General features: G+C 42.5%; 1 pseudogene; it reads left to right on the top strand.

Annotated features, from left to right (window-relative positions):
- On the top strand, positions 168-14,095 carry LOC110435957 (annotated as a pseudogene).

The raw sequence follows: 26,553 nt of genomic DNA, 5'->3' as shown, positions 1-26,553 counted from the left end.
TACAAGAGAATCAACTTGTGTTGGGCCGTGAACATATCAACACATGGGAAGAGATGAAGCAAGTGATGAGAAGGCGATTTGTACCATTAAACTATCAGCGTGATCTTCGCAATAGGTTGCAAATGTTGAAGCAAGGAAAAAGATCGGTTGATGAGTATTAGAAGGAGATGGAGCTACTGTTAGTGCGGATTGGAATTAGAGAGGATCCAGAGTCAAAAATGGCAAGATTTTTGGGTGGTCTCAATGAAGAAATTGCTGGTTTTGTTGAGATGTTTCCATATCATACTTTGCAAGACCTTGTTGATCATGCTATGCGTACTGAAAGAAAAATTCAACAAGAGACACGTGGAAAATCTTATGCAAGTCACTCTATTGCAGCCCCATGGTGCAAGCAGCAGTCCAGCACTTCTTTCGGTGGGGGATGGTCCCAAGGTGCTGCAGCTAGGCCCTCCTCATCTAATGCTCGTTCAAAGACGGTGGTTTCTACAACATCATCTCCTAGAAATCAGCAGCGTCCTGCTACAAGCGCAGCAGCCCCAACTGTTGCTTCCTCAGCTACTACTTTCTCTGCACATAGTAAAGAAATTGTGTGCCACAAGTGGCATGGTCGTGGACATATTGCTGCACAATGTCCCAGTAGGAGGACCATGATTGTGAATGAGGATGGTGAATGGGAATCTGAAAGTGATCGTGAGGAAGAAGGTCCAAGATATGATGAGGATTATGAAAGCAATGAAAATAAGATCCAACCCGATGAAGGTGATAACAACTGCTTTATTTCTCTTCGTGTGCTTAGTGTTACTACTGCAAAGGAAGAGAATGGGCAGCGACACAATCTTTTCCACACTCGAGGCATGATCAAAGAGAAGTTGTGTAGAATTATTGTTGACAATGGCAGCTGCAACAATATTGCTAGCCAAGAATTGGTTGATAGAATGGAGCTAAAACAAAGGCGTCATCCTAATCCATACAAGATGCAGTGGCTGAATGATTGTTGCACGCTGCGTGTGAGCCATGTTGTGACAGTTGCTTTCTCTATTGGGAGGTATAATGATCATGTGGAGTGTGACGTGGTGCCTATGCAAGCGTGCCAGCTGCTGCTAGGTAGACCATGGTTATATGATCGAGATGTTCAGATTTTTAGAAGAACCAACAAGCTGTCTTTTGTGTACAAAGGAGAGCGAATTTCTTTGCTTCCTTTGACACCGGAGGAAATCTTAAAAGATGATCTCAAGAAGAAACAGAGAGAGAGCGAGAACCACTTAAGAGTGACCCACAAAAATAGTGAGAAAGGTTTCCACAGCCAAATAGAACCCCACAGCTACAAAGAACCCAAAAACTGGGAAAACAGGGGTTAGTTATGATGGCTAGGAAAGGGGATCTAAAGGAGTTGAGTGAACCTAATGCCAAGTTCTTTGTACTCTTGTACAAGGACACTCTTTTTGCTTCTAACACCTTACCCTCTACCCTGCCAAGTGTTGTTTTTGATGTCTTACAGGATTTTGAGGATGTGTTTCCAGACGAGGTGCCACCAGGGCTGCCACCCAAGAGAGGGATCGAGCATCAAATTGATTTGGTTCCTGGTGCTTCCCTCCCAAATCGCGTTGCCTACCGCACCAATCCAGAGGAAACCAAGGAAATCCAGTGACAAGTGGAGGACTTGATCAAGAAAGGGTATGTGCAAGAAAGTCTTTCACCTTGTGCTGTCCCAGTCCTTTTAGTTCCTAAGAAAGATGGATCTTGGCGAATGTGTGTGGACTGCCGTGCAATTAACAACATCCCTGTGAGGTATAGGCATCCCATCCCAAGATTAGATGATATGCTTGATGAACTTAGTGGTGCCATAATTTTCACTAAAATTGATTTAAGGAGTGGTTATCACCAAATTCGTATGAAAGAAGGAGATGAATGGAAAACAACCTTTAAAACAAAATTTTGGGCTGTATGAATGGTTGGTGATGCCCTTCGGTTTGACAAATGCACCTAGCACGTTTATGAGATTGATGAACCATGTGCTTAGAGCTTTTATTGGAAAGTTTGTTGTTGTTGTTTATTTTGATGACATCTTAATTTACAGCAAGTCCCTTGACGATCATGTAAAACATATCCAATGCGTGCTTGCTGTCCTACGTGAGCAACAATTGTATGCTAACCTTGAGAAGTGCACCTTTTGCACCGACAAGATAGTTTTTCTTGGATTTGTTGTCTTAGGGCAAGGTGTGGAGGTCGATCAAGAGAAGATCAAGGCTGTACAAGAATGGACGCCTCCACAGAACGTGAGTCAAGTGAGGAGCTTCCTTGGGCTTGCTGGTTTCTACCGGCGGTTTGTGAGAGATTTCAGCACCATTGCTGCCCCTATGAACGAGCTTACTAAGAAAGAAGTGCCTTTCAAATGGGAAGAAGCACATCAAAGGGCATTTGATGAGTTAAAGAAGAAGCTAACAACAGCTCCAATCCTTGCACTTCCCGATTTCCGTAAGACTTTTGAGATTGAATGTGATGTAAGCGGAATTGGTATTGGAGGTGTGCTCATGCAAGAACGAAGCCCAATTGCATACTTCAGTGAAAAGCTAAGTGGTCCAACTCTTAATTATTCAGTTTATGATAAAGAACTATATGCTCTTGTTCGGAGTTTGGAAACTTGGCAACACTATCTTTTTCCTAAAGAATTTGTAATACACTCGGACCATGAATCTTTGAAACATCTTAAAGGTCAACTAAAACTGAACCGAAGACATGCAAAATGGTGTGAATTCATTGAATCTTTTCCTTATGTGGTTAAATACAAGAAAGGAAAGGAAAATGTGGTAGCTGATGCTTTGTCCCGACGTCATGCTTTGCTTACACAACTTGATGCTGAAATTCTGGGATTAGAAAGTATAAAGAAAATATACACTACTGATTCATACTTTGCTGAACCATATACCAAGTGTTGTGATGGCAAAGGATGGGAAAAATATCATGTGCATGATGGATTCTTATTTCGAGCTAACAAAATATGCATTCCAGATTGCTCTGTTCGAATTTTACTTGTGCAGGAAGCTCATGCAGTTGGGCTTATGGGCCATTTTGGAGCCAAGAAGACAGAGCAAGTGTTGGCCGACCACTTCTTTTGGCCAAAGATGAGAAGAGACGTGGAGATACATGTTCTTCGCTGCGAGTCATGCCACAAAGCTAAGTCTCGTTTGAACCCTCATGGACATTACACTCCTCTTCTCCTAGTGCTCCATAGGAAGACATATCTATGGATTTTGTTCTTGGATTACCACGCACTAAGCGGGGAAAGGATTCGATTTTTGTTGTGGTTGATCGATTTAGCAAAATGGCGCATTTTATTCCATGCCACAAAAGTGACGATGCTTCGCATATTGCTGATTTATTTTTCAAAGAAGTTGTGCGCTTGCATGGAGTACCACATACTATTGTTTCTGATCGAGATACAAAATTTTTGAGCTAATTCTGGAAAACTTTATGGGGAAAACTTGGGACACGGTTGTTGTTTTCCACAACATGTCATCCGCAAACGGATGGACAAACTGAAGTTGTGAATCAAACACTATCAATGTTACTGCGAGCTGTTCTCAAAAAGAATTTAAAACTTTGGGAAGAAAGTTTGCCACACGTTGAGTTTGCATACAATAGGGCAGTGCATTCGACTACTAAATTTTGCCCATTTGAATTTGTATGAGTTCAAACCCACTGCTCCCATAGATCTTTTGCCTATACCTGTGCAGGAACGATTGAACTTCGATGCAAGCAAGCGAGCTGAATTTGTCAAGAGCCTTCATGACCGAGCTCGAATCAACAATGAGAAGATGATCAAGATATATGAGAAGCGTGCAAACAAGGGTCGAAAAAAAATGTTATTTGAGGCTGGAGATCTCGTTTGGGTACATCTACGCAAGGATAGATTTCCTGAACAACGCAAGAGCAAGTTGCAGCCCAGAGATGATGGTCCCTTTAAAGTGCTTCACAAGATCAATGACAATGCATATGAAATTGATCTCCCAAGTACATATGGTGTGAGTACAAGCTTCAACGTCGCCGATTTATCTCCTTTCCTAGGATTGGACGAGTCGAGGACGACTCTTTTTGAAGGGGGGAGGATGATATGACCATGCCAGCAAGCAAGATGTCACAAGCTTCAAGTCAAGCTACAACCACTCAAGTTTTACCTACACCGACACCAGCCCAAGTCATCGATGGACCGGTTACACGTAGTCGTGCAAAGAAGCTACAACAAGAGGTCCACGCGCTACTTTGTGAGATTCATTTTAACATTAATGAGAATTATATACTACCTAAGTGTTCTACCTTGATTGTACTCTGGTATATAGAATAAGAGAAGGATGAATTGGACCCTGAAGAACGAACCAGTGCAAGTTCCAGAAGACACTACAAAACGGACCAGAGAGTCAAAAATGGACCAGTGGAAGTCAAGAACGGACCAGCGCAAAAAAATCTTCATAACATTTTAATTACAAAAGCTATGAAGGTCCATGAGGACTTGTTGGAAAGCTTGTCGAGTCTACATTCCAATGAATCTAGTGGCGACCAGTTTGGATACTCCATATTGCTTGCAGACCAGAATTAGTATAGACTACTCAGAAGGTCAACAGTCTATCGTAACAGAATGTTGGTACAACTTTCCTTGCAAAACTGTACCAATATACAACGTTTCATGGTGCATGGCATACATTGCTTGAAAGCTCTTGGAGTCTAGTTTCACATCCAAGAAACGGTTCGTCATTTGGACTTCCCAATAAAAAGTTATGATCAGTTTATTGGATACTGCTCTGGAGGCCAACAGTCACGCGAAGCCAGTTCGGGAATCCATTCCGAGGGGTCCTTTCATATTGTCTTCCCTCAGAAACTCTATTTTATTTTCATACCTATCTAGGAGGGTTGTTCCTAGTATAAATATCCTCTACCTCTAAGCTATCAGCATCCTTTGATCATTTTGATAAACTACATGATATTGCAGTCGTGCTACTGAGTGCCTTACTCAACCTTTGTTCTTCCTTGTTCTTCATTGACTTGTGAAGTGAATCCTCTGGGTTCCCCTACTTCATGCTCTACGGCTTCCGTTCGGCTGCGCCGTATTGTGTGGATTAGTTGCGGATTGTGGTTCTGCGGTCGTTCGGAGATCGAGTCGAAGTCTTCGTGGTTTCGGTGCCTCTCTCCCTGTCGCTTGGTCGCATCTAACCTTTGTGAGGTATAAAGCTAGTTACCCGCTGTTCGCAGCAAGTTATCCTTGTTCTTTTGATCTACTGTCGTGAAGATCGGGCCACCATAGTATCGATTCCATATTGTAACCTGTCAATAGTAGACTTCAATATCCTTCTCTGACCGCAAGAGTCAGCCCCATAGCTTTGTGGTTTGGGAATTACGAAAATCACAAGATGGTATAGTTGAGCTGTCAGAAATCTGGACCAGTTTCAGTTGCCTACTGTTTTAGACAATTGTAACTCCGGAATTTGGAAAAGGTTCTTTAATAAAGTTGTAGACCATTTGATAAGCTTTCCAACAATCCAAACTGCAACTTTATCGGATTAATAGACTTGAGTTATGACATCTACAAGTTGATGCTTGTGCACAGTTTCAAAATCTAGACTGTTCTAGTTAGTTCCTATTTTCAGCCAACTAAAATCAGAATCTGGGAAAGCGTTGTATACGAAAGTTGTGGAAAATTTCATCAGCTTTCCAATAATATAAGGATGGTCACCATATGATCTAAGTAGCTCGAGATATGACTTCTGCAAGTTGCTATATCGATGCTGAGACATTGTCGGGATGGATATCATGTTTGGCTGTTTTACCTAGGTTTAAAGACAAAAACCAAGGAAGCCCTCTATATGAAAGTTGAAGGGAATTTGATAAGGTTTCTAATGGTGTAATCTATGACTCTATTGGATTAACAAAAAGGAGTTATGTCTATTTTTCTGCGCTGGTGTTTTTCGTATCGTGAGGAATTTCAGATTTCTTGTACATATCAGTGCACATGAGTTTCCCTTCGGTATTTGAAGATCTGATGATAAGAAACCCACTTGAAAGATGGACCAAACTACCCATTTAAGCCCCTAGTTTACCTTTTCTAAGGGGGGTAGTCTTATCAAAGGAGTCACAAGGATAAGTATTGGTTAATGTTGGATCATTGATAAGGACCTCAAGTGTTTGGTAAATTTGGTTTTTGATGCAAGAAATAGTTCCATTGAAGTGGTGCTTATGAGAATCAGGTGACACCAAAGGCTACAAAGTTATACATGGGATGTAAGAGCGAAGCAATTCAACTATGAAAGAGGTACCAATAGTTGGAACTTAGTGATGAAACCAACTCCGGATCATGAGACTTGGTTCAGTGAATTTAGAAGACTATATGATGTGTAACATCTAAATGGAATATGAGAGTTAGTCCATACTGTCCCCCGACCTATCTCATCTTAAAGGGGGTAGTACCTTGATATTATAGGGTAATGCCCTTTCAATTTACCATGAAGTGAGAAGTTGTCTCTAGAGATATCCCATGATTGCAATCATGTATCCTGGCTCAAGTTAGTGAAATTGGTCAGTTGACAACTTAGGAAGTGGATATGCTACATCTACTGTTGATTCTACAAAGACTCAAAAGACTTCATTGCTAAAGAGAGCACGACCAGTATGTTCTAGTTGATTGAAGTTCCCATCTAGGAGTTGTCATCTTTAATGGTGGACTTAATAAAGTTAACGATGCAAGAGTGGGAAAACACCAAAGGATGTAGAGATTCATGGAAATAGCAAGATGCTATCACAGGTTTGTTGGAGGCATTGTAACCTTGGCATAAGAGTGACTAAGAGATTGATTTGGAATAAAAAGATTTTTATCAGTGGTTCATTGAAGATGTTGTAAAGATCAACATATAGAGTTATTCTATCCAATCAAGACCTTAGATGTGCTCCATACAAGACAAGTAGTGGTTTGTGCATAAGTCAACTAAGTGGGTTGGATTAACTGACATGTGATGTGTGGAGCATGGAGATATTGTATTCTTGGGTTTAAAGAGTGGTGTCTACGTAGAATGTAAGAATCTAAAGGGCATCTTCAGGAAGTTGGAATTGAGCTGGCCACGTCATAGATGTAGTTGAGTGTTGAACTAGAGTGGTGCCACTAATACTGCCAAGTGAGCACTATTAATTACTCACTTGGGAACAAGAGGGTCTGTAAGATTAATCAAGAGTTACGTTAGAAGACTCAAAAGCTATGTGTAAGAGTGGAGCGACTGGATATGAGTATAGTCGTCAATGTTATGAAATTGGTAGTATGAAGGGTCAGTTACAGGATGAGAAGCTGAAAGAGATAGCTAAGAAAAATGGTAATTAGTATGGTGTTGGGACTTCAAATGGACGAAGATGGTACACTATGGTTTAATGGAAAAAAATTAGGTGAGACTAAGGAAAGAGCTATAAGAGAGTCAGTTCTACGTGAAACACCAGAATCTATTTATTTTCCCTAGTAGTACTAAGATGTTCTTTGACTTGAAAAAGAAGTATTGGTGGTATGGATAGATGTCGCAGAGTATGTCACTTTATGAGATACATGACATAGAGTTAAGGCAGAGTATCCGAGACCTGTCGGATTGTTGCAACCGATGAAAATATCTGAGTGGAAGTGGGAATAGCTGAATTTAGTACGACATATCGCCCTCTGACTAATGGGCAGATTGAAAGAACTAATTAGATTTTGGAGGGTATGTGCGAGCTTGTGCATCACAGTATGGTACCAGCTGAGTTTTCTTAGAACAACAGTTAGTAGAAGAGCCTTCAGTGGGATCCTTTTGAAGCTTGTATGGATGTAAGTGTAGAACACTGTTAATTTGGAATCAAATGGGAGTACACAAGTGTTTGGGATAGAGGTTCTAAGTGATGCAGAACAACAATTGAGAGTGATCAGAGGTAACTTAAGGATGGCACAGTCTCGATAGAAGAGTTATGCATGTCTTTGCATTTGATTTATTGTGATGAGTGGTTTTGGCTAAAGCTCAAAAATATGTTTCAAATAGATTTTAAAATAAATTTGAAATTGGTTTTGAATAAAAAAAAGAGATTTATCTTTTCCCCTCTCTCTCCCTGGAATTTGGCCCGAAGCCCTCCTCCGGCCTGCTCTCTCCCCTTTTCCTACTCTCTCGGTTTGGGCCATGTTAAGTTTGGCCCAGTTCTTTTTCCTCCCCCCTTCTTTTTGCCTTGGCGGCCCAAATCGTGGCCCGGCCAGCTGTGCACCATGCCCCTCCCCTCTCTTCTTCCACTGACGAGCGGGTCCCGCGCCCTTGAGTCACAGACAGGTGGGGCCCACCTGTTAGGACCATCTTCCACCTCGTGCCCGCACCGGACTCCACCACGAGACTATTTCGGCAGCGCGTGATCCTCACGGTTGGCTCTCCACGCACGTCGAGGGGGCCTTAAATAGCGCCCCAGCTCTGCTAAACCCCCTACCCCAACTCTAGGACGAGCGGCCGCCATAGCTGCGCCATAGAACACCGTCGAGATCCATGCCGCGCTCGGAATTCCACAGCACAGCAACTTCGCCTCCGTAAGCTCCCTACCGAGCTTCCTATCGTCCTTGCGATTTCACCAAGCTTTCTCTCTTGTGAATTCATGCTTGCAACGCTCTGTTTGACCTCACCGAACATCTCACAGAGGCCGACGCCGTCATTCTCCGTCGGGGGCTCTCTCCGGTCGCTCTTGGTTCCAATCTTTGCCCTAGGTGAGGTCGCAGTAAGCTACTCTATCTCCCCGTGCCTTTGATTCTTTGAATCATACTCTAAATCGACGGATTGATTAACGCCGGCGAGGTCCGGCAATGGCGCCGCCGCGGGCACCCCCAACTCCGGCGGGCCACTCCCCTCTCTCCCTCCCGATCTGCTCTGGACCGTTCAAATATGGATCAACGGCTCAGATTAGAACTTACCCCTTCGGGGCAATTTTTGCTAAAGAGACCCTGCGCGCTTTTTAAATATATAACCTGCAGTCCAAAACGCACTTTCAAAAATACGCTTTCCTATTTTGAAGATGTAAACTCAGTACTCAGATTCAAAATACTTTTTCAGAAAATTACAAGTTTGCCACTGGTTTTATATTGCTCATAAAATATTCGTTTTAATTTCGATTTGATCCATTCAAATTGCGTTAGATTCGTAATCATGAGATCTATATGTTAGTCTCACTTTTTACAAGTTTGCAACTTTTTATCTTCGTGATCCTATTTAATTAATTGTTTTTCTATAGAAAATCTTAGAAAATTCATATCTTCTTCGTTATAGCTCCGATTTTCGTGATCTTTACGTCTGTGTGATCGTAGTGCAACGTAGATTCATTTTATAAACTTTTCATCTTTATTTTATACTATTTGTGTACTGTTATAATTATAGGTTTCTTTGCTTTGTATGATTGCCTCTGGATGATTGCTGTTGATGTGATGACTAAGTTTAGACGGTGAGCTTTTACGTGGTGATCAAGAAGCAGATCATTGAAGGTTTGGAACTTGAAGAAGGATCTGAGTTTTAAGTAAAGTTTAAGGCAAGTATAGCATGGGATCATCCTTGTTTTCCTAATAACTTTAATCACACCATTCATATTGCATGTGTCTCTTTGCTAAGGATTTCCTAGTATTGATCTTATACCTTGTCACCTATGGTTTTGCATTGGGTAGCTTGTGCTAGTGCTCCACTAAACCATGATCTTGTAATTTGATTAATGGAATATGCAATAAACATTAAAAGATGATTTTTTAGCAACTTTGGTAAAGGGGGCTAGAGCATTGAGCTATCCTATGGTGCTCTAGTTTCTCTCCATAAGGACTTATCAGTATATGACCATCTGGGACATACAGTACAACTGTGAGGGCTACATGGCTCTAGCTTTAGCTCAGTATGAGGACCATTTCTAGCTTGTTAGAGGTTACCTATGTGGCGCAAATGGGGAATAGCAGACCGTGGATTCCTGCGGGTGGATCACACGGACTGACTAATGAAACCAAGCGACCCTAACTTGTTAGACGAACCTTTGAAAGACTTCATAGTGAACCCTACCGGCCTCCCTAGGAAGGGGGTTTAGAGACTCATGACCTCGGGCAAAAGGGTAAATCACGACTCACAGTGAAAGTGTACAACCTCTGTAGAGTGTAAAACTGACATATCAGCTGCGCTCACGGTCACGAGCGGCCTTGGACAAATATAGAATAAATGATCACTAATGGCAAATCATTAATGTTATTGTTGTTAATATGTTGTTTATGCCATTCTTTATTAACTTTACTTGATCATGAGTTGACTTTGGGACTTAACAACTTGATGCTACTCATATGCTAAAATTGTGACAACTAAAAGCTACATGCAGTTAAACCAGTGTTTAGCCTTTGAGCCTCATGAACCCCATGTTATTCTTGCTGAGTACGAGATGTACTTACGCTTGTCTTTACATTTTATTTGGATAAAATTCCTGGATGGGTACCAGATTGCTAGTTTGGAGAAGAGTTTAGGCTTGTGCTCAACCAGTCAGTTGTCCCTGTGGATTTGGAGCTTTTGCCTAAAGAACGGAGAGTCTTTCCGCTGTTTGCTATCTAAGGTTATATCTTTATATTAAGTTCGTTATATATTAAGCATTGTCTTTTGATATTACCCCTCTTTGTACCTATATGTGAGATTTGACTTCCTAGGCTCACATATGGTGTGTATCTGGTTTTGTTCTTAAAACCGGGTGCTACAAACTCTCTTAAAGGTGGTTGATTGGTATTATTGTTAGAATTATTACCTTGGTAATTACCTAAGTTGTTAGGCTGTTGTTGCTGGTTCCAACCTTGGTTTTGCTGAGGATGGTAGTATTAGTTGTTGTTGTTGATGACGATGTAGTTTACGTCCTCTGTCAGCTCTGGGTAGTTAGTAGCTGTATTCCCAGTCTCTGCACACTCTTCACAAGCCATGCTAGTATCATTAATGTGCATGACTTCCTTCTTCTCAATGACTCTCTCATCGAGCCTTTTCATCAGTAGGTCCATCTTGGCAGCTAGCATGTCTACCTCCTTGAGCTGGTGCATCCCTCCACCTCTCTTGCGGGTTTGAGTTCTCTCTTCACTCCAACCTTGATTGGAGCCTATCTTTTCCACAAGAGTAGTGGCTTGAGTAATGGTAAGTGATAAGAATGCACCTCCAATAGCAGCATCCATGGTTTCATGAGTGTTGTTACTGAGCCCATGATAGAATGTCTACATGAGCAGCCAATTCTCCATCCATGATAAGGACACTCGAGTATGTAGTCTTGAAAGTGCTCCCAAGTTTCTAGGACTCTCTCATCATGTTTTTATTGAAAACTTGATATCTTCCCACGAAGAGCATTGGTCTTACCCGTGGGAAAGAACTTCACCAGGAAATTGGTGGAACATAGGGCCCACATAGTGTTCTTCTCCTTATTGGTGTAGAAGCACTACTTCGCTCTCCCTAAGCATGATAATGGGAAAAAGCAAAGTAGTATAACATCTCTAGGGACATCCTTGATAGTGAAAGTGCTGCAAATCTCCAAAAAGTGTTGGGGATGAGCACTAGCATCTTCATGGGCCTTCCCATACAACTGGCTTTCTTGCACCATGTTGATCAACGCAGGCTTGAGATCAAATGACTCATTAATGTCTGCAGCTAGTCTAGTATAGATGTTGGTCGTAGCAAGAGCTGAAGAACTCATGAAGTGACTTGTCGGCCATGATGTCAAGCTGTGGTGTCAAACTTCGAACAATAGGTTGATCTTCTGACTCAGGAGGATTGGTAAGCTGAGATGATGATGATGATGATATTGATTGGTTCCTTCTCAACCTAGCCTTTGTCTTCTTGATCAATATTTCTAGATTATTATCAAGGAAATTATCTGGGAGATCAAACCTATTCATACATTACCCTACATATGATATATAACATATACAAAAGATAGGGGTAAGTCTACATGAGTGAGAAGGGTGGATGGTTCTTAATCCATTAGTGGATGCAGTGATGCTCATTATCATTTAAGCTTTCTACCTTCCCCAGCAACGGTGCCAAAAATACTTGTTGACACCTCTAACACCACTTAAGCTAGGTTGTCATCCCCAGCATGGAGTAGAGGTGCTGGTATTAAGTGTATATGCTTTTCTAGAGAATGAATAAGGGATCTACAAGCGTATAGATAATACCAATGTAGCATTTTAACCGGGAGTAATCCAGGTATTGTTATTTATATTTTTACCACTAGGAAGGGAATACTTTGGATAATGGCCATGAGCACTGCATTTAGTAATGGATGAGCTTAACCATGTCTTTACCTATCTATCATGTAGGGTAAGTGTCACATAAGATAAATAATATGAATATGAATGATACGTGACTAAAGATAAATGAGAGCACATAGCCACATATAAATATGATAATCATCTCAATAGAATAATCTAAGTTCATAACACTAGTGTTGGCAAATCTTAACGCGATAACCAAAGGTAGACACAAAGCCTAGTTCTTGGCATTGGCACTAGAATTGCTTGTTGATACTTCTTAATGTCACTACTAGAATTAGAGATAATTCCCTACTCTAAATAATGGCACTGCAACTATTACTGCTTATTCCTACGTCTATTGGAAATTACGCAAGCGCACAGAACATATCAGTTGTAGCACTTCACTTGGGAGTACCAAGTATCATATTTATTTCCACAGGGAAGCTATATATGGCTGAGAAATGACTCTAATGAACTTACTAAGAACAACCTACACTTGGGAGTACCAAGTATCATATTTATTTCCACAGGGAAGATATATATGGCTAAGAAATGTCTCTAATGAACTTACTAAGAACAACCTAATCTAGCAAGGGTGATCTAAATAACTGATAAATTGGATATGGGTTATAGACTAAGTAATAACCTAGCTTCTACCACTTGGAGACAATCTAGACGTAATAGGAGAGGTCCTAGAGTGTGTAAGCAATATTTCTATCTAGCTTAAGAATATCTAATCTAGCAATCAAGAATCCTAACTAGTACTTCAGACCGTACGCGTCCTAAACTCACCACAAGGTTGATCAGGCATGACGCACAATGAGGTCTATGATTTAAAAACTAGCCCCAGCATGGTGGAATACATAGGAAAATAGGGTTGTCACCACCTGCCACAGCTATCTAGAGGGCTAGCCACAATCCAAGGTAACGTATAGTCTAAGCACCACGCCTACACTATAAGATACTACTCTAATCCGGCGCAAGAACTAGAGCACTGGCTAGCGGCGAAGAACCCATACTAGAAGTAAACAAGACAATTAAACTATCTATAATTGAACTACTAGTACTCAAGCAATAAGTATATCAGTCAATGCAATAAGTAAAGGCACTCAATGCACTAAGTAAAGTACTCAAAGTAAATTTTGAAAGTAGAAATAAATAATGCAAGAGTACTTACAAAGAGGGAAATACAAGAGCTATACCAAAGGCTCCAGAAGACTCCTCTCTATAGCTCCGGACTCCACTCTTCACTCTCACTCTCACTACTAGTCTCACTAGAGTGTGGACTACACAAGCACAAATAACTCAACTAGCTTTCTCTCTGCATTGGCTCCCTGAATATAGTCAAACTAGTGGGGTATTTATAGGACATAGGTGACTGGGAAGCTCCTAGCGCGAAGTGGAGTGTCGGGCACCACTGAGGAGTGGTGGGTGCCACTCTTGGGTGGTGGGCGCCAGGATCCTATGGTGGCCGCCACCTCCCTTGAACCGACATAGCATCCGATGGCTCCAAATCGTCCTCAGAGGCGGTTTGCATCACGGGTAAGTCAGTTGGCATGTGTTAGAAACGTTTGTGCATGTGGTGGAAAACCACAATCCATGTGACACTTGTTCTCTGCCTTCGGATGAAACCGACTTTACTTCGACGTTCCAGATGTTGCCACAGATGAAATCACATGGATCGGTGACATGGTAGAGGAAGTGGGGTGGCGCCCGCCGGTGGGCCATGGCGGTCGCTACCTGGACCTAGCGCCCGCCACCCTCCTAGGCCCTAGTGGGCCCACAGGTGCTGGAATGCCTCTTGGTGATCCAATTCTTGAACATTTTTGACTTTTCCCTGCATACAAATAAAACTCATGTGCAAGTGGAATTCCATTAGTTTAAACCAAATTCCCTATCATGTATGTCTCTTTTATCCATGAATTGATGTCTTGTTGATGGTTAAAATATGCATTTAGTGAGCATCAACAAGCTCCCCCAAGCTTGCCTTTTGCTCGTCCCTGAGCAAAGACTAAGTCTTAATATAATATACCTTAATTAGATGATTAATCTCTAATTAACATGTTGACATCATAAAACAAATGCCCCTCACCTTCATTACCATGGAACTCATCACCTTCCCTGCACTTAAGATTAGAACTCATGCTAGCTACAAAGAGGGTTTATTACCCATGCCTTTTTGCTCAATCAAATCATATGGAGTTTTTCAGCATTTTTTAAAAGAAAGCAGAAGTTATTTCTGTGGCACCCTCAGTCTCTCTTATGTAAGTGGAAATATATCCTCACCATAAAGGCTATACATGATGCCTTTAATCCTATCACTAATTATTTGTGAAGTTTCTCAACAGGAAAGGATGTGGTGCACACAATGCTAAGCATAGTGTTGGGAAGCCAAGCAATTGGATCAAAGGAGCAACAAGTCATACTATAGATCAAGAAGTGTGCATGTGTGATAACTATGGTGGTCACTCTATCAAGGCATTTCTCCTCTTGATTGTATGGGTATGGCTATCTCTCTCTCTCTCTCTCTCTTTTTGCTGAGACACATGTCTCTCTTTTTTTAGATTTGATAATTAAAATTACGAGGAGTAAATATTTGCCATAGAGTAGAATATGGTGGAATGGGCATGTTTGTGCGTACCTCTCAGTGTGAGAGTAGCAATAGATAGGTGGGTGTACGTGATTCTTGATCTTATTAGCATGACGAGCTTCTCAACTAAGACTCAAACAAAAGCTTGATTAAGCTCAATACTAGCATGTAACAAGGTGGAATTTCCTCTCTGCTAAAAGTGTATGGAATATTTGGCTTTGGTAGGTGTTTTAATTGCCGCAGAAATACTAGAGCAAGTTTTATAGCAGTTAAAAATAAAGGCTCCATAGATTGATCTTGCTAAAGACTGGACCCTAAACTTGCTCATTTCTTCACTAATCATTTTGTTCTTACATCTCAAGTTTAGTTCTAGTAATTTACTCCATAGAAAATCAGGTTCATGGCATAAAAAAAAGACATCAACAAGTTTATCATTAATTAATCACTAATTTCAGGCATGACAACTTGTGAGTGAAAGCATTTTATTCAATTTGAAACAAACTAAAACAAACAAGGTGATAGAAATTTATTTATTTATTTGCTAACATTACGATTTTTTTAGATGCAAAATTAAAAATTTCTGAAAGTAAAGAAAAAAAGACAAAATAAAAACTGGTCGGGCTCAAGAAAACTTACCTTGTGATGGGGGTCCTCCCCCAAGCTAGTCTTCATCAACGGGTCGGGTCATACGTCCACCCCTGGCGACGAGCGGGCCTCGTTGTCTTGTGCGAGCGAGTTTATTACTCCAAGCTCTCCTCCGGTCTCCTAATGAAACTGCTCAAAATCCTGCGAAAGAAGGTTAAGGTCCTGGCGTATTGCTGCACCATCAAGATGTACTCCCTGAAGCTGGTGCTGCAGGTACCTTATGTCGCGCTTCCACCCCGTACTGGTGCAGTAACGACCAGGATGATTTGGTGGATAACCATCTGAGCTCATCATGTCATCGTCCCTGCGAGGGGTCTAGCGGAAGGAGCCGCCGTGTGATGGTTGGGACGAAGTCCCAATCTGTGATGAGTGGATAAGGGGCTCTCCTGCCGGTCCCTATGGGTTATGAGCTGATGGGTGTTGCACTGGTTGTTCGTACCAGTTGGATCCTCCTGCTTGATTGAAGCCAGGATGATAGCCCATCCCAGGGCCCTCATGGGCGCCATAGGCGGAACTGGTATGGTGTGTCTCATGGTGCATATGTGCAGCCTGGGTGGCCTTTTGGGCAGCCCGGGTTTGTGACCTCGTCCGTCGATGGGGTACCTACATAGGAACAACATTTGCATGTGCAAGCTTGCGGGCTCACTACTCCTCGGTCTCAAGGGGTATGGTGAGGCAATCAACATTGGCAAGACAATATTCGGGGTTAGGCAAACGAATTTCATTCACATAACCCACATAAATCATGTAAAGTGCATCCTCACTTTTATCTTTCCGCAAGAATTGTGCTTGCAGGAAGTCTGGAATGTAATTAATTAAAGCGCTGTTTAGCAAACCCATATTCCTAGCAATTCTAGTGACCCAAGATGTGATTTCTATGTCACCATCACGTGTAAAAGTTTTAGACCAATACTCTACCATGGACCTAGCAGGGGACACTCTAATCCTATTAACCGCAACATAAAGCAATTGCATTTCCTCCTTCCTAATAGGCCAAATATCAACTCTAGGATAAAAGGTGAGGCCAACAAACCGGTGGAAAAATCACAAAGTAGGATTATGATGTTCTAGTTTTAGGCATTTGATGGGTTCTATTATCTACTATTTCTTTCCAAAAGGTTTTCTTATCATAGTCTACTCATGCTTTGTCTATATTTAATTCACAGCATTTTATCAAAACCTAGCAGTGTACTAAATTGTTTCCACGTATAAGAAAATTCCTCATTAAACATTCTAAACTTGCAGTGTTAGCAGATAATTCTAACGTGCATAGGAATTCAGTTGTGAGCACTTTGCACCCATCCTCATTTACCCACCATGCATTTTTCCAACCCAAAGCACGGAAAATAAATTGAAAGTCAGCGATTATACTTGTGCTGTTGGGAAGGTCAGGGTCGATGCAGCGCATGTGGAGGAAGTTGCGGTCGATGATCATGCGGAATGCTTCCTGCTCTCGTCAGCTCTGCCAGACAATTTGGTTGACGTAGTGAGCACCCTCACCGTGGGTGGTTGAGTACCCATGACGGATGGTGATTGGCTAGAGTGATCAATATACATTGATCCTCCACCACATGTGGAGCTTCCTGAAGGGCAAGTACCCCTAGGATGTTCTCTGTGGCTGCTGGAATCACTCCCGGACCCGAAGGGAGTGTGTTGGTTCGGCCGGCTACTGCTACTTCCATCCTTGTTCTTCTTCTTGAAAACTTTCTTCCACACTGTTCCTACACGCGAACACAACTAAACAAGAGAGGTGATGGGTTAGGAAAAATAAACACACCCCAAGAGGGTGTTCTACTTCCCGGGGTTAGTGAGGTCTCTTGATTAGTGAATAATCAAAAGGACTTCACGTAGTGTGTGTTGGAGGCAAGGACAAAGAAATGAAAGAAGGAGAGAGTGTGGTGTTTGTTGGTGAGTGAATGAGTCATGCTTGGGAACTTATTGTGTGCGTGGAGCAGCAAAGGAGACAAGGGGGAGTGGCGGCCGCTAGAGCAAGGTGGCCTTGGTCCCCCAAATTTTGTTGCTTTGCTTTGGCACTCTCTCCATGATGCTCACCATGCAGCAAACATCCAACAAAGGTATGTGCACGACTCCAAACTCTTGAGTGAAGGGAAAAGAAAAGGATAGAAAGAGATGAGTAGGGGAGAATCCTAGTCTTTCATCTCTACCACCCTTCTTTGGCCTTTGTGCACATGTGAATGATCAAAGAAGTGAAAGAAGAAAAAGAACAACAGGAGGGGGTGGCGGGTGCTAGGAAATGTTGGTGGGCGCCAGCCCCTTTGTGTCACATCACCCCCTTCGACACTGCTAATTACCCTGCGAAACTAGGTTATGCAGAAAATTAAATTTACTTAACAAAAATAGAGTGAAATTAGGGATAAAAATACGTACCTTTGCTTACTTACCTTGTTAAGGAGCTTTTGATTCCTCTCCATGGTGATCATGATGGGTGTCGCAGCTGCCCTTGATCATTGTCGGCATGCTTTTTCATTGTGGATGAGCCCTATTCATGTCGCGGACGGAAGCGAAATATTTCTTCCTTCGCATTAATGATGAGTTGGATAACTTTAGCTCCAACATTAATTGTGGCATTAGCAGTACTCAGAAAATGGTCATCCTAAAATTATCGGTGTTCTGAAGTCTGGATTAACATCCAGAACAACAAAATCAACCGGGACAAAGAGATCTCTAATTTTCACTGGGATGTCTTCAGCTATCCCGGCTGGATATCGGACTTATTGATCTGCCAAGTGCAAAACCATAGAGGTTGGGGATAATGAATAATGATCAAGCTTGTCATACACTACCTTGGGCATGACACTTACGCTAGCTCCCGGATCACAAAGTGCTTGATCAAATTGCTGGGTCCCAATTGAGCAAGAAATGGTTGGATTCCCTGGGTCCTTTTTCTTTTCTGGTAATTGATTGAGTATAGAAGCACTGCATTGCTCTATCAATTTTACCACTTCTGTGCTTGGTATAGGTTTCTTCTTATTAAGCATATCGTTTACGTCGGGACCTGCATAGCATCAACTAGTGGCACATGGATATATTTTTTGAATTACCTCTACAAATTTCTTGAATTGTTCATCCTCCATTGCTTTCCTGTTTCGCTCTAGAAATGGCAAAATATGTGTATCATATAACTCATGACGGTTAGTTCTTACCTTTGTGGGGTGCAGCTAGAGCTTCTTCTTCTTCGACTTCCACCTCTTTGATTGATTTCTTTTTGGGTACAGGCTCAGGAAATGGTGGATCACGAGTGGCGTTACCACCTCTCGTGGTCACAACATTAACTTTCTCATGATAAGCAACTTGGGATTTAAAGTTGGCTACTTGATTTTATAGTCTTCTATTAAAACTAAGTTGTTATTTTAAAGACATAGTAAAACTATCAAGTTTAACATGAACTTCTCCTAGCATTTTATCATGTTGAAGAAGCATAACATGTAATTTCTCATTAATTCTAGCCTGATTAAAAATAAGATATTCAAGCAAGGAATTAACGAGTAAATGACTAGGAGAATTACCTTTATTGTCGCGTAGACTCCATTTTGGATATGTTGCTTGCGGCGGTGGGCCATACCCACCATCATTAAGAAGAGATTTAACATCCCTCTTACGATAATATTTAGCATCGTGGCTATGTTCATATGGCGTTGCGGCTCATAGCTTGGAATAATGCTCAATAGCAGCTCAATCTCTTTTCCAGTTTGCTCTTTCATCTAACCTGTTTAACAAAGAATCTAGAGATATAGAGTTAACCTATTGAATATTATTTGTACCTTGCATATGATTGTCGGTCCATCCTTGATTTTCTACCATCTTTTCGATTATCTTCTTGGCTTGCTTCGCATTAAGAGAAAAAGAAAGCTCCTCCAATAGCAGCATCAAGATGATGACAGGACTCAATAAAGAGTCCATGATAGAAACTCTGGATCAATAACCAAAGTTGCATCCCATGGTGCGGACATGCTTGAACATATTCTTGCATGCGCTCCCATGCTTCAGGGACAGATTCTTGGTTTTCCTGTTGAAAGTTAGAAATTTTACTACAAAAAAGATTAGTCTTACCAACCGGGAAGAAGTTGGCGAAGAAGTTGTTTGAACATTCTCCCATGTGTCAAATTTCACCAGGTTGTGGTAGAACCAATGCTTAGCTTTTTCTTGTAATGAGAATGGAAAGAGATAGAGTTGAATGACGTCTTGGCGAATTCCCTTGATAGAAATTGTGCCACATATCTCCAGAAAATTCAGAAGATGAGCATTGGCATCCTCTGAAGGATTGCCATTAAAAGCAATAGCTCGCACCATATTGATTAGTGAAGGCTTAAGCTCAAAGTCTACCTTGCCATCACTAGCACACGGTAAAGTTGCTAAATTAGAATTAGATGGAGTAGAATACTCACGAAGAGATTTGATTGATGTCGGTGGATTGGTTGAGCTACTCGGGCGACTAGTTGGATTCTGATGGAGGTTCATCAAGAGGTCGATCCCTTGGATGAGCTCCAGAAGTTCTTCTTGGAGGAGTAAGATTATCTCTTGCTCTTCTAAGAATAGTCTCAGGATCATCTTGATAATCTTCTGAAAGATTAAATCCAGCCATCCTAGCTTAAACAATCACACACAAACAAAACTCTAATACACACCTGCTAAAGACAGGTTTTAGTTCTATAGCAAAAATCAGTGGCACAAATCTATTTAGGCCGATTGCTTCCCCGGCAACGGCGCCAGAAATGCTTGTTGGCAAATCTGAACGCGATCACCAAAGTTAGACACAAAGCCTAGTCCTCGGCAATGGCACTAGAATTGCTTCTACTTCTTAACATCAGTACTAGAATTAGAGATAATTCCCTACTCTAAATAATGGCACTAGAAATATTACTGATTATTCTTACGTCTATTGGAAATTCCGCAAGCGCACAGAATATATCGGTTGTAGCACTTCACTTGGGAGTACCAAGTATTGTATTTATTTCCATAGGGAAGCTATATATGGCTGAGAAATGACACTAATGAACTTACTAAGAACAACCTAATCTCGCAAGGGTGATCTAAATAACTGATAAATTGGATATGGGTTATAGACTAAGTAATAACCTAGCTACTACCACTTGGAGAATATCTAGACATAATAGGAGAGGTCCTAGAGTGTGTAAGCAATATTTTTATCTAGCTCAAGAATATCTAATCTAGCAATCAAGAATCCGAACTAGTACTTCAGACCGTATGCGTCCTAAAGTCACCACAAGGTTGATCAGGCACGATGCTGTTGACACTAGAAGTGGCAAACAAAATTACCACAAGCGCATGGTTGTCAGTTTAGCCTTTCACCAGGAGTATTCCAGGTATCGTGATTTCCTCAGGGAACAAGAAGTGGTTTAATTAGACTAGAATCGTTAGGTGGTAATCTAAGGGATTAAGATGTTAGTACAGAGAGGTCAATCTAGTATGGATAATCTGGCAAAGATACTCTAAGGTTATTAAGTGAATCCCAGTTGGGGCCGATAGCCGAGAGAGGAGAAGACAGAACCACCCCTCTAGCGACTACCAGTTTAGACTAACTATTATTTGCAACTTGCCTATAACATGTACAAGGAACCTCTAAGTCCCAGCACTAGACTGTCACTCTCAGCTGGGCGTCAAGTTGTGTGGCAAGAAGTCAGCAAAGGTAAGAGCTAGTTTAGACACTACGTCTATGCTATTCTTACTACTCGGACACTTAGCCAAAGAATCGAGCACTTCAACAAAGTAAAGCAATGCACCAGACAAGGAGAGTAATAAACTTAAAGTACTAAGCAGAATATAAATACTAGAAAGACTCGAATGAGAACTTACAAGAAGAGTCGCATCCGCTGAGGTGCTCCGCAGAGAAGACTCCCGATAGGCCGGGACTCCTCCTTGAAAGCTCCTCACTCCCTTCCCTCTATTCTCACAACAAAGCTACTAATGTAGTCTCTCTTCCTAAGATGGTACCCCTTCTAATAAAGGACTAGGGGGTATTTATAGGGGAGGTGGAGTAGCCCCTACTCTAGTGCCATGTCAGCGATTCGCGTGACCTCCGCCATGCACCGTTGGATCAAACCGACCTTGGAACCGACTTTGGATGGATGGTGTGGATGATCATCACGTGGATAGCATGCTTGAGGTGGTGGGAGGCCAACCGATGGTGGGGCTCCACTAGGGGATCAGTCGATCCCCCTATGGAGGGTGTGCCCAGTCAGTGTTGGTTGGCTAGAGTCCCCACCTGTCATAGAGTGCAGCTCCACTTCTCGTTTTCCTTTGTCACGTCGGTTGATTTCTAGTAGGCCCATGGATCCATGTGCTTTTCATGTTGGACTTCAGATGGATGGCTCCTTAGGATCAAAGGGTGTAGAACAGCTTTAGAGGACTTCTCCTGGATCATGGCAAGGTGTCACACCCTGGTCCCATAGGGGAGGGCTCAGCCAATCCCCCCTGTGTGGGTCCAAGGTGTCAGCCCTTGCTTGTCCTCTTTAGCTTGCTCTGAAGATGATGTTGATGCTCTTGAACTTGTGTTTCTCTGTCATCTTCATTCTGGATTCATGCTCATAGATCATGGCAATTTCTTGTTAAATGCCTACAACCAAATAATGATATGTACATGTGGAACCAAGTTAATTAGCACCTATGTCACTACTCCTAGATCAAAGATGTGCAAGTGTGTGTCAAAGCATGGATCCTTGTAGAGAAGTGTCATACTCCCAGATCAAGATGTGCAAGTGTGTGTGATGGAATGATGAAGTGGTGGACTAGGTTGCTCCTTTATTTTATAAAGCCTCTCTTTGAAATTATATTGAGACAAGGCTAGTAGGTATTTATTCTCCTTCATCTTTCTCTCTCTCTCTCTCTCTCTTTTTTGAGAGGATCGACCAAGATGTGTCCCTAAACACTGCTGCTTCTTTTGCTAGCCTTTGATTGTGTTTCCTCTATCAAATGATAACTTTAGAGAGACTTTCTAATTTAGAGCTAGGGGCAATCTATTTTGGTGGAAATGGGTATGGATGGAGTTTGCGTACTTCTAGTGTAGAAGCAGCATGAAAAAGTGGTATGAATAGGAATGCGTACTCCTAGGGTAGGAGCAGCATATGTACGTGGTGTGTGTAATCTTGATCTTAGGAGCATGATAAATCTCTAAACAAGGGTCACAGGGTTTGACCATACTCAAGACAAAGCAAATAGCATTTGTAAAAGGTTTGCAACATTGTAAAGCATATAAGGCCGTGGTAGGAATTTCTCTTGCTAATGAGGAGTAGTTGATACTATGGTTTTGTTGTATTTCAAATTAATCTCTAAGTACCTTTGAACAGATCAGGTGTGAAAGCATAAGCCAAGAATTATTTCACTCAAATCAACAACTTAGACAAAGTTATTTCCTATGATGATTTTACCCATGATATGAGCATGTGCAATGAACAAAAACTTCATGTTATTCAGATCAACTAAAATCTTTTAAACCTTTCATATTTTATTTGGATGCAATTCATCTTCATTCATGTCTCAAGAAAGGACATTAAGTAAAGAAAAGAAAAACTGAACGAAGTAAAGAGAAGGATCAGGGGCAAACCAGTCAGGAGTGGAAGGGCAATCGTTGCGTGGCTGACTGGTGGGTCCAGGGCCTCTAGGAGGGTTCGGTCGATCCCCTCCTAAGGGGTTCCTAGTGTGCCGTTGCTCTCCTTTTCGTTTCTTCTTTTGAATGTGCACGAATTTTGTGTTGGGTACGAACTACAGGGATCGGCCGATCCTCATAAGTGGGATTTTTCCTACTGTGGCAACTGCATATGTTCGTGTGTCCTCCTTCCTGTGTTCAGCAGTGGCAAAATGCTAGATTGGGGGATCGACTGATCCTCCACACTTGCGTTTTGTGACGTTCTAAAACTGTGATAGTAAGGGAAACATCAAATGCATATGTCCTCCTGGTGGCAACACACCAGTAGGACTAGATTTCGTTTATTTTTACAATTTTCTTGAGACAAGGCACATGACACAAAAATTAAAAGGGAAATAAATTTTATTTTATTCAAAGAAAATCTGGTGGGCACCATTACAAAGGGAAATTGAACAAACAAATCTAAGGAAATAAACTTGTGAAAACAAATCGAAATTTTAACTATGGTGCCTAGAACTAGTCCTATATGCAATTCATGGGGAAGGAGGCTTGAGGAGATCCTCCCGCCCAATTACATGTGCAAAGCTCTTAAGCTTTGCGATGGTGCTGAAGCGCAGGTTGCGGAAACTGTCCTCTAAATTGAGGTTGTCCATCTTAAGTTCCGCAACCGTTTCCTCCAACTTTCTGTTCTTATTTCTAAGAACAGTGGTGGCGCACAGCAGTCAGTTTACTTCAGACTGTTCCTCCTCGTCCTCGAACTGGCCTGGGGGCCATTGATGGGGCCATGTGCCATCCTCCTCCGGATTGAAGGGCTATCTGAGGAGCCGTTTGACTCCTGGAGCTCCTTCCTCTTGTTAGAGGTGATCGGAAATGGCAGCACCTTGCCCTTTCCCAGCCCGCCCATGCCCATAACCATGTTTTATTTATAGGGCCGCGTGGCTGGAGTAAAGGAAGTAGTGTACTAGGTGCTTGCTGTCGCCTCCGATGAGATGGTGGTCGACGTCATCATGTCGTGCTCCTTCATGGCGCCCTTGAGCGCCAACTGGCCGGTGGGGTTCTGCCCCGGCATAGTGTTGCGCGGTGGCAGCTTCGTAATCCTCCGACGAGGGGAGAGTGACCGCGATGATGCCCCGGAGTGCGGAGGGACCTGGGGGGCCGTCAGCCTCCTCCTGGTGGGATCGGCCGATCCCCCAGGGGTCACCGGTGGCGCCCCGGGCGGCGGCACTACATCGAGTGGCTCTGCGTCGATCACGTTGACGACCAAGGTGAGCTCTAAGTCGTCCGCAAGGGATCTTCTTGGCATGGGTGAGCCGGGACGATTGTCCATTTGGTTGGATTTGGTTGGAGGAGCCATTGGCTAGTTAGATGTGGCGAAATGGGGGCAGAATGACTCTGGTTGGCGTGGAAGGATGGAGTGAAGGGAAGAAGAAGGAGTAAGGAAGGTTTTATAGAGGTTTTGTCAGGGATTTTTGCAGCTTCAAAAATTTTCGAAAAGAGGACGTTGGAGAGGAGCGTTGGAGGTTGCACAGGGAGCAAAAATCGGCCGAAAAACCCTCCAAAGGGGGCTCGGCCGATCCCCATAGTTTGAAGTTTGAACTTCAAACTTGGAGCTCTGAATTGTCCTCTCTCTCCCGTTGGTGAGCAATGCACTAGACCAGGCCCAGGTGGGATCGTCCAATCCCCTTGATGGGCCTCTAGCTTGATCACCATAGAGGTTCGGGTGCACCAGGCTTAGTGCACGAAAACTATCCCGGTCTGGCTCCCTGGTGTGCTTGGCCGATCCCCCTTTGGGGTGATCGAGCTTCCACCTCTCCACTACAAAGTCTACTCCTAATCCTAATTCTAGCAAATCAAGCAAAAATTTAAAGTTTGAAGGAAAAAGAAAAGACATGCACAACTTTAATCGTTACTTAGGATAAAATCAATCATGTCAATTTCTTGTTCTAACAGGGCATGTTCATGAAAAACTTTAAGGCAATGGCCATTTACCTTGAACACATTGTCGTCGTTGTCCTGAAGTGTGATGGCTCCATGTGTCGCGGCATCGATCACAAGGAATGGTCCTTCCCACTTGCTCTTCAGGTTTCCGTGGCCAAAGAGTTTGACCCTAGAATTGAACATGAGCACCTTATCTCTAGGATGGAATTCCTTTTGCATGATCCGCTTATTATGCCATTTCTTTGTTCTTTCTTTGTAGATTCTAGCATTGTGATAGGCTTTCTCCCTCCATACTTCCAGCTCGGAAATCTAGATCATTCTATTAACTCCTGCTGATTGTAGGTCGATGTTCCACTTCTTTATCGCCCAATGTGCTCGATGCTCTAGCTCGACTGGTAAATGGCATGTCTTGCCGTATACAAGTTGGTATGGGGTCATACCAATCGGAGTCTTGTATGCGGTCGTGTATGCCTAGAGGCATCCGGGAGATTGGTAGTTTTCTCCAAAATGTTCTTGATCTACTTATTAGATTTTTCTGCCTGTCCGCTTGTTTGGGGATGATAAGGCGTTCCAATGTTGTGCCTTATCCCCACTTCTGCTAGGAACGTGCGGAATTTCTTGTCAATGAAGTGACTTCCCCCATCACTGATTACCAGCCTTGGGGTGCCAAATCTTGGGAATATATGCTCTCTGAACATCCTTTTGGGATGAATAGAGTCAGCAGAACTATAGGGCATTGCTTCTACCCATTTGGATATGTAGTCCACTGCCACTAGGATGTACTCACAGCCTTGAGACGTGTCGAAGAAAGCTAGTCGGCAGTCTATCTTGGGGTATACCCACGGTAGTAGTTTATCGGTAGGCAGGTGCGCAAACTATGAACTCGATGGTGACGCAAGACACGAACAAGGTTGTTATCCAGGTTCGGCCATCGTGTGGGCGTAATACCTACATCCTGTGTCTGATTGTATTACTGTGGGTTGAATTGTGTTGAGTTGAGTTGTCTAAGGGGGGTCCCTTGCCTCTCTTTATATAGTCCAGAGGGCAGGGTTATAGATCTGGAAATTAATCCTAGTCGGTTACAATTGCCATAGATAATGCGATATCCATTCCTATTCTAACCGACTAGAATCCTGCTTGATCTCCACGTCTTGTTTCCTCTTGCAAAACTCCAGGCAGTTGGATCAAGCTTCGATCTATCTTGTAATGGGCCAATTCTCCTAGCCCAAACCTAGCCGTAAGGGTATAGGGGTTTATACCCCCACAGCTAGTCCCCGAGCTCCATGTATTATGATGTAACACACCGTCTTGAGCTTCTTCGACTAGTGAGGCTTGACGTCTTCAACCAGCAGGAAAATTGCCCGATCAATTGACAGTTGATCAATATCGAAGAAGCAGGTTGTTCCAATAATGCATGGTGCTCTTAACCAAAAAAGATTTCTTTTCTAGTGAAGTGTGCCCACTTTACTTTTTTGAAAAGTGTAGCATCTC

Source organism: Sorghum bicolor, chromosome 5 (assembly GCF_000003195.3).
Source record: "Sorghum bicolor cultivar BTx623 chromosome 5, Sorghum_bicolor_NCBIv3, whole genome shotgun sequence".
Taxonomy (NCBI): domain Eukaryota; kingdom Viridiplantae; phylum Streptophyta; class Magnoliopsida; order Poales; family Poaceae; genus Sorghum; species Sorghum bicolor.
The sequence above is the reverse complement of the archived record's forward strand: the minus strand, read 5'-3'. Positions and strand labels throughout refer to the sequence as shown.